Source organism: Rattus norvegicus, chromosome 5, assembly GCF_021556685.1.
Source record: "Rattus norvegicus strain SHRSP/BbbUtx chromosome 5, alternate assembly SHRSP_T2T, whole genome shotgun sequence".
In the NCBI taxonomy this organism is placed as follows: domain Eukaryota; kingdom Metazoa; phylum Chordata; class Mammalia; order Rodentia; family Muridae; genus Rattus; species Rattus norvegicus.
Genome location: NC_141538.1, coordinates 136,006,090 through 136,014,455, shown reverse-complemented (window position 1 = coordinate 136,014,455; position 8,366 = coordinate 136,006,090). Strand labels below are relative to the sequence as shown.

Below are 8,366 nucleotides of genomic sequence, written 5' to 3'. Positions count from 1 at the left end.
TCCTACCAAGTTTGAATCCTGGAGTTTGGTCATCATCATCAAATAAAGTTAGTTTGTGGATGAAAACCTGCAATCCCAGCACTAGGGAGGTAGAGGCAGGAGGATCAGAAGTTCATGGTCATTTGTAGCTAAGTAAGTCAAGTTTGAGGCCAGCCTGAGATTCCAGAAGACCTCTCCAAAATAATAATTATCAGGCTGTCAAGATGGTCAGTGAAGGCCAGAAGGATAAGTAAATAGTTGAAGAGTGCATACTGCTCTTGCAGAGGTCTGGAGTTTGATTTTCAGCTCCCGTTTCAAGCAGCTCACAATTACCTGTAGCTTCAGACCCAGGGGTATATGATACCCCTATTCTCTGTGGCCAACTATACTTACATGCACATACACACCGAGGATGGCTCAGTGAGTAAGGTTCCTGCCACATCCTGGGTTTGATCTTCAGAACTACGCGAAGATGGAAGGAGAAAAAAAAACGATCCCTACAGAGTTGTCCACTGACTAACATACGGGTCCCCTTTTGCACACAAGCACATTTAATCCCAGTGTTTGGAGGCAGAGGCAGGTGGGTCTCTTTGTGAGTTCAAGGCCAGCCTTTGAACCCTGTCTCAAAAAAAACCAAAAAACAACAACAAAAACAAAAACACGGGGTTGGGGATTTAGCTCAGTGGTAGAGCACTTGCCTAGGAAGCGCAAGGCCCTGGGTTCGGTCCCCAACTCCGAAAAAAAAAAAAGAAAAAAAAACAAAAAACAAAAACAAAACAAAAACACATTTACACTAGGGTTTGTTTTTTTGTAAGTTTTTGTTTTTCAAGACAAGTTCTGGACTGGAGAGGTGGCTCAGAGGTTAAGAGCACTGACTGCTCTTCCAGAGGTCCTGAGTTCAAATCCCAGCAACCACATGGTGGCTCACAACCATCTGTAATGAGATCTGATGCCCTCTTCTGGTGTGTCTGAAGACAGCTACAGTGTACTCATATATGATAAATAAAATAAAAATAAAAATAAAATATTAAAAAAAAAAAAGACAAGTTCTTTGATTCAGGGATCCACCTGCCTCTACCTCCTAAGTGCTGGGATAAAAGTTGTGTACCACTTTTAGCTGGCCTAAGAAAGTTGAACCCAGATGTATATAAAAGGAAAGCAACAGGAAGAAACAAGGAGAACACATCTCTTAGTTACTGTTCTATTGCTGCAAAGAGACACTGAGACCAGAGCATCTTAAAAGAAAGCCTTTAATTCAGGGCCTGCTGACAGTGTTAGAGGGGGAGTCCAAGATCGTCATGGTGGGAGTGTGGCAGCAGGCAGGCATAGAGCTGGGCAGTAGTAGAGAGGTTACGTCTTAGCAAATTGGAGACAGAGACATAATGAGGCTAAAACTCAAAGCCACTTCTAGTAACACATCCTCCAAGGCCACACCCCTAAATCCTTTCCAAAACCAGTCCCATCACCTAAAATCTAAACAAATATATGAATCTTTAGGGGGTAGTCTCATTCAAACTACCACACCATCTACATTACTCTGTTATGCTCAAATGCCCATGAAAATAAGGTGTTGGGTGGCCTTATTTTTGTGCACTGTGTAAAGACTGTTGTCTTTGTATTATTCAGATGCTGACTTTTCCACACCACCAGAGATCTGAGTACAGGAGACTTTGGTATTTTTATAAAGTATCACCTGTCTCAGTGTTTTGTAAACATCTTCTCCATCATTTTCTGATTGGTTTAATAAAAAGCTGCCCTATAGCAGGGTAGGAGAAGAAAGGTAGGACATTCAGCAGAGGTAGGAACTCTAAAACAGAAACAGGTTTGGGAGATTTGCCAGCCAGACACAGGAAGAAATAGGTGTTGGGGCTGAGGAGAGTTAACGGGCCTCGATGCAGAACTTAGATTAGGATAAATGGGTTAATTTAAGTTATATGAGCTAGTTGGAAACAAGTCTAAGCTAAGGCCTAAAGCTTCCATATTAATAAAAGTCTCTGTGTCATTATTCGGTTTAGTGGGTCCAGACAGTTCAGCAGTAAGGAGGGATGTATTTTGGGAACGCAGTCCATTGTAGCAAGGAAGATATGGTGGCAGGCTTGGTGATGAGAAAATGAGACAGTTTGCTCACATCTGATAGATTAGGAAGTGCTAATCAGACACCAAATGGAACTTGCTATAAACCTCAAGATCCTCCCGCAGTGACCCACTTCCTCAATGAGGCACCACTTCCTAAAGATCCTAGAACCAACCCAATACCAGTAGCTAGGAACCAAGTGTTCAAACAGAAGACTAGGAATTGTCTGAGGTTCTACTGCTGTCATAAACACCATGATCAAGAGCAGCTTTGGAAGGATTTATTTAAGCTTACAACTCTGGGGTCACACTCCATTGCTGAAGGAATTCTGGTTAGCAATTCAAGACAGAAACCTAGAAGCAGGAAATGACCCAGAGGCCATGGAGGAACAAGGCTTACTAGCTTCTATTCATAGCTTACTCAGCCTTCCTTTCTTCCTTTCTTTTTTTTTTTTTTTTTTTTTTTTTTTTTCGGAGCTGGGGACTGAACCCAGGGCCTTGTGCTTGGTAGGCAAGCGCTCTACCACTGAGCTAAATCCCCAACCCCCTTTCTTTATTCCTTAAGATTTACTTATTTAGTCTGACACACCAGAAGGGGCACTGGATCCCTTTAATAATTAGTCTGATGAAGGTAATATTACTGTTTTCTAAATAGACATATACTTATACAGTGGGATATGGTATGCTATTTTAATACGTGTATGCCTCATGTAATAATCACACAGGATAAGTAGCATATGTAGTACCTTAGACATCTACATTTCTTTGAAATCACAATGAAAATCCTCTCTTGTAGCCATTTTCTTTTTTTTTTTAAAGATTTATTTATTTATTTTGTATATGAGTACACTGTTGCTGTCTTCAGACACACCAGAAGAGGGCATCAGATTCCATTACAGATGGTTGTGGGGTTGGGGATTTAGCTCAGTGGTAGAGCGCTTGCCTAGCAAGCGCAAGGCCCTAGGTTTGGTCCCAGGCTCCAAAAAAAAAAAAAAAACCAAAAAACAAAAAAACAGATGGTTGTGAGCCACCATGTGGTTGCAGGGAATTGAACTCAGGACCTCTGGAAGAGCAGACAGTGCTCTTAACCGTTGAGCCATCTCTCCAGCCCCTTGCTCATCAGACTTTTTTTTTTTTTTTAAAGATTTACTTATTTTATGGATATGAGTACACTGTAGCTGTCTTCAGATCCCATTACAGATGGCTGTGAGCCGCCATGTGGTTGCTGGGGATTGAACTCAGGACCTCTGGAAGAGCAGTTGGAGCTCTTAACCGCTGAGTCATCTCTCCAGCCCTCATCAGCCTTTCTTATACGAGCCAGGACAACGTACCCAGGAGTGGCATCACTCCCAATGGACTGTACAAATATTGATTACTAATTAACAAAATGTCCTACAAGCTTGCCTATAGGTAAATCTTTCTTTAAGATTTATTTATTCATTTATTATATATAAGTACACATTTATTATATATAAGTACACCAGAAGCGGGCATCAGATCCCATTACAGATGGTTGTGAGCCACCATGTGGTTGCTGGGAATTGAACTCAGGACCTCTGGAAGAGCAGTTGGGTGCTCTTAACCACTGAGCCATCTCTTCAGCCCCTATAGGTAAATCTTATGGGGAACAATTTTTTTTTTAAATTGAGAGTTCCTTTTCCCCAGTGATTCTAGTGTAGGCTTAGATTTTTCTAAACCTGCTTCATTTAGGGTTCTTGAACACTTAAACCTTCCTTCTGACCCACCAACCCGAGTTAGGTGAAAAGGAGGTTTATAGAAAAAGAGAGTTGTGGACCTGTTTAATAGTAATTCTTTAGGGAGACTCCACTCTTTTCAGGATACCAGCACTTTAGTCCAATATCAAACACCAAACTCAAATTAAAAGTTGCAGCTCGATCCAGCAGAAATCCCAAGGCTTCCAAATCTGCATGAGTCGTGGAAGCAGCAAGAATCAGCTGAAATACCATGAGAAGTTCTTTAGTACATTTCTCTCTCTGAGTGAAGACCAGTGAAGACCATCTAAGCATTGCATGGCCGTCGAAGACCAGTGAGGCTTTGCAAGGCTTCACAATGCAAGAAGTCCTTCCACTGTCTATGGGGTTCTACTTATACCCTTTCCAAACATCCCGTGGACTCTCAAGCATCTGCTCCAGCAAAACATCTCATGCCCTTTCAGATGTCTGCTTCAGCAAAACTTCCTCGAAAGTGTCTATTTCAAGAAAACATCTGGGGCTGGGGATTTAGCTCAGTGGTAGAGCGCTTACCTAGGAAGCGCAAGGCCCTGGGTTCGGTCCCCAGCTCCGAAAAAAAAAAAAAAAAAAAAAAGGAAAAACATTACATGAACAATTGAATTTCCAAAGAAACTAGAAATTTGCACTTTATTTTAGCTTGTGTCAAATTGACATAGAGCTACTCAGCACAAGGACATTTTACATCTAAACCATAACACAATCTATGAGACAAGTAAAGTGGCCTGAAAAAGAACTCTATTGACCTAGAAAGTGGAACAAATTTCTCTCTCCCTCTCCCTCTCTCTTCACTATATATCCTTGGCTAACCTGGATCTCACTATGTAGACCAGCCATGCCTTGAACTCAGAGTCCCCCTGCCTTGCCACCTGAGTGCTGGAATTAAAGGGTCCACTGTTGCAAGGAACCAATCTTAAACTAGGCATGTTGGACACCCACCCGGTGGGAGGTTGAGGAAGATTCCCTGAGTCTAGAACAGCTTGGGCCCCTATGTCTTTCTCCACCCTCTTTTTACTCCTCCAATTAATTCTGTAACTATACCAGGGTTGCTTTGTTTTTCTTTGGGGTGGAGGGTTAAACCCAGTGTCTGAGCAGAAAATTCACGTATTTTACCACTGAGCTACTCCCCTATTCCTGGGTTGTGGTTCTAAATGATTCAGCAGCTTCCTCTTGTATTAAGGAATTAAAATAAAGAAAGGCAGGGCAGAGATGGAACTCAGTGGTAGAATTGTGTGGAGGCCAGAGGACAATTCTTGGTTGTTCTTCCTTGACATTTCATAGGATCAAGGGATTAAATTCAGGTCCTCTGTCCTGATTAGCCGTCTTATCAGCTCTCTCAATCAATATCTATCTATCTATCTATCTATCTATCTATCTATCTATCTATCTATCCACCCACCTATCTTTGTATCTGTCTATCTGGAACTTGATATGTAGATCATGATGACCTCAAACTCCCAGAGATAGGCATGTCTCTACCTCCCCAGTATTGGATTTAAAGGCACCCTACCCCCCAATTTCTTATCAGTATACCACTCATACGATTTTAGACATATCCTAATGACTTCATCTGAAACTTAATGGTTCTTTGGAAAGTCAATCCTGTTGGATGGTGTTTTGTGAGGCAAACATGTGAAGGAGTGTGTGAAGTGGACACAGGTGAAAGCCTCAGGCAGACTCGTGAAGGAACATTTGGCTGAAGCAGATACAGGAGAAAGAATCTTCTGCTAAAGCAAGCACAAGAAAGGATATGTGATGGATTCTTTGCTAATGATACACTTGTATTGGTCCACCGTATACTTTCGTGTAGTTGAGGTCCATTTGTTGGGATTCACTGAGAGAAAAACTTCTGGTGGCATGCTTCAGTTTCTTGCTGCTTCTGATTGGCAGAGTGATGTCCGCTGAGACAGATGCATGGGCTGAGGCAAGACCCTTGGAGGACATATGATGTTTGGAGGGATATAAATAGAACTCAATGGACAGTGATGGAGGCAGAACTAGGCTTGCTTATAGAGCTAGCTGTGCAACACTTGTCTTTGGTGATCTTTGCTTCACTGAGAGGCCCGGTTGAGAGCTTCTCCAGGTGTTCCTGCTGGTCCCCCCTGTTGCTGATGTGTGGAGGCTGAGGCCTGGGCAGTCTCTGCTAGGTAGTGCCACTGTTGTTGAGTGTTTGCTCTCCTGACTCTACCTATCTGGGCTGGTAGTGTATGCATGAAGTGTTTGTGAATGAATCGAATGGTCATTGAGGACCTGTGAACTGAATTGGCGATTCCCATTCAACACAGACAGTTGCTCCAAAGAACCTTTCTAAACAGGTCCACTTCCCCTGTATCCTTTCTTCTTCACTACCTCTGGTGGGTGGTGGGCTAAAAGGGAGGTTAAAGTGTTTAAGAACAATCATTAAAAGTCGGTTTTGAGGGTTGGGGATTTAGCTCAGTGGTAGAGCGCTTGCCTAGCAAGCGCAAGGCCCTGGGTTCGGTCCCCAGCTCCGAAAAAAAAAAGAAAAAAGAAAAAAAAAAGTAGGTTTTGAAAAACATTAAAGTTACACTTCAGCTTAACTTTTTCCTGTTTTCTTCTTCTTCTTCTTCTTCTTCTTTTTTTTTTTTTTTGTTCTTTTTTTTCCAGAGCTGGGGACCGAACCCAGGGCCTTGTGCTTCCTAGGCAAGCGCTCTACCACCGAGCTAAATCCCCAACCCCTTCCTGTTTTCTTCTTGAGGGAAGATCTAACTCTGTCTTATACTGGCTGTATTAGATCCTGTCTCAAAAAAACCCGGAAAGATGGTGCGGTGACACACAGCTATAATCCTAGCACTTGGGAAGTGGAGGTAGAAGGATCAGGAATTCAAGATCATTTTTGGCTACATAAAGTTGGAAGCTAGGCTGAGCTATATGAGACTATCTCAAAAAATTAAACAAAAGGCATGGTGGCATACACCTTTAATCTCAGTGCTCAGGAGGCAGAGGCAGGGGGATCTCTGACTTTAAAGCCAGATTGAGCTATATAGCAAGTTCCAGGTCAGCCAGGGCTATGCATTGAGACACTGTCTCACTCCACCCCACGCCCTCACCCTGAAAAAAAAAACCCCAACAACAAAACAAAACTTATTTTGGAATCTGAGGGTATGGTTAGGTTGCAGAATTACTAAACAAAAATGTCAGGCATGATAGTGCATTATGTTAATTACAACAGTCAAAGGCAGGGGTTGGGGATTTCGCTCAGTGGTAGAGCCCTTGCCTAGGTAAGCGCAAGGCCCTGGGTTCGATCCCCAGCTCCGGGGGGAAAAAAAAAAAGAACCAAAACAACAGTCAAAGGCAGAGGAAGGTGGATTTTTTTTTAATTCAAGTCCAGCCAGAGCTGCAGAGCGAGACCCTGTCTCAAACAAAACAGTTTTTAAGAAAGGGAGCTAGAAAATTGATTCAGTGTTAAACAGAGCTAGTTGCTCTTGTGAAAATCTGGGTTTGAGTTCCAACACCCACATATTAGCTTACAAATGTCTGTAACTCATCTGTTAAGAACACTTGTAACTTCCAGAGGACTGGAGTTTGGTTCCTAGCATTTATACCTGGAGGTTCACAACTATCTGTAATCCCAGCTCCAGGCCAATCATTTTCTCTTACCTTTGTTTCAGTGTACTCACAATCACAAATCTATATTTGTATACATAATTTAAAAGATCAAAGATTTTTTTTTGAGGCAAGATCTCACTCCGAGAAGCCTTGGCTGTCCTGGAATTCCCCATAGAGATTAGGCTGCCTCAACAGTCTCTGCCTTTGTAATGCTGAAGAAGATGTTTGTGAGCACACTGGATTTTTAAACAAGTCATTATTATTGTTATTATGGTTATTCGGTTTCTCTGTGTATCCCTGGCTATCCTGGAACCAGCTCTGTAAACCATGCTGGGTTTGAACTCAGGGAGACCAATCTGCCTCTGCCTCCTGAGTGCTAAGATTAAATGTGTGTGCTAGGGCTGAAGAGACGGCTTATCTGTTAAAGAGCACTGGCTATTCTTGGAGAATATGACAGCTCACAAACTATCTGTAATTCCCGTTCCAAGGGATTAGACACCCTCACACAGACATACGTGTAGGCAAGATACCAATGTACATCAAATACAATAAATTATAAAGATGTGTGCCACCATGCTCCAAAAAAAGTTATTTTTTAAAAGAATCCAATTATTTCTATTTATTCATTTTTAGATTTTTTTCATTTTGTGTGAGTAAATGCTTTACTCACATTCATATCTGTGTACCACATCATGCATGTGCCTGGTGCCTAACGAAGTGGTGAGCCTACTTGCGGGTCCTGGGAATTGAAACACGGTTCCTTGCAAAAATAACAAGTGCTCTTAACTTCTAAAGTAACTTTCCAGCCACACTTACTTTTATTTAATGTGTATGAGTGTTTACTTGCATACATGTATGTGTATTGTGTGTATGCCTAGTGCTTCTGGAGGTCAGAGGAAGGGATTGATTGAATGCCCTGGAACTGGAGTTATAAACGGTTGTAAAACAATATGTGTGTGGTAGTGGTCACCTGTAATCCCAGCATTTGCAATCAGTCAG

The 8,366-nt window shown here is 42.1% G+C and overlaps 1 long non-coding RNA gene across 1 annotated transcript in view; it reads left to right on the top strand.

Annotated features, from left to right (window-relative positions):
• The window catches only part of LOC148005993 (uncharacterized), a 1,435,680-nt gene that overhangs the window by 901,976 nt on the left and 525,338 nt on the right, over positions 1–8,366 (top strand). The gene's annotated exons all lie outside the window — the stretch shown is intronic.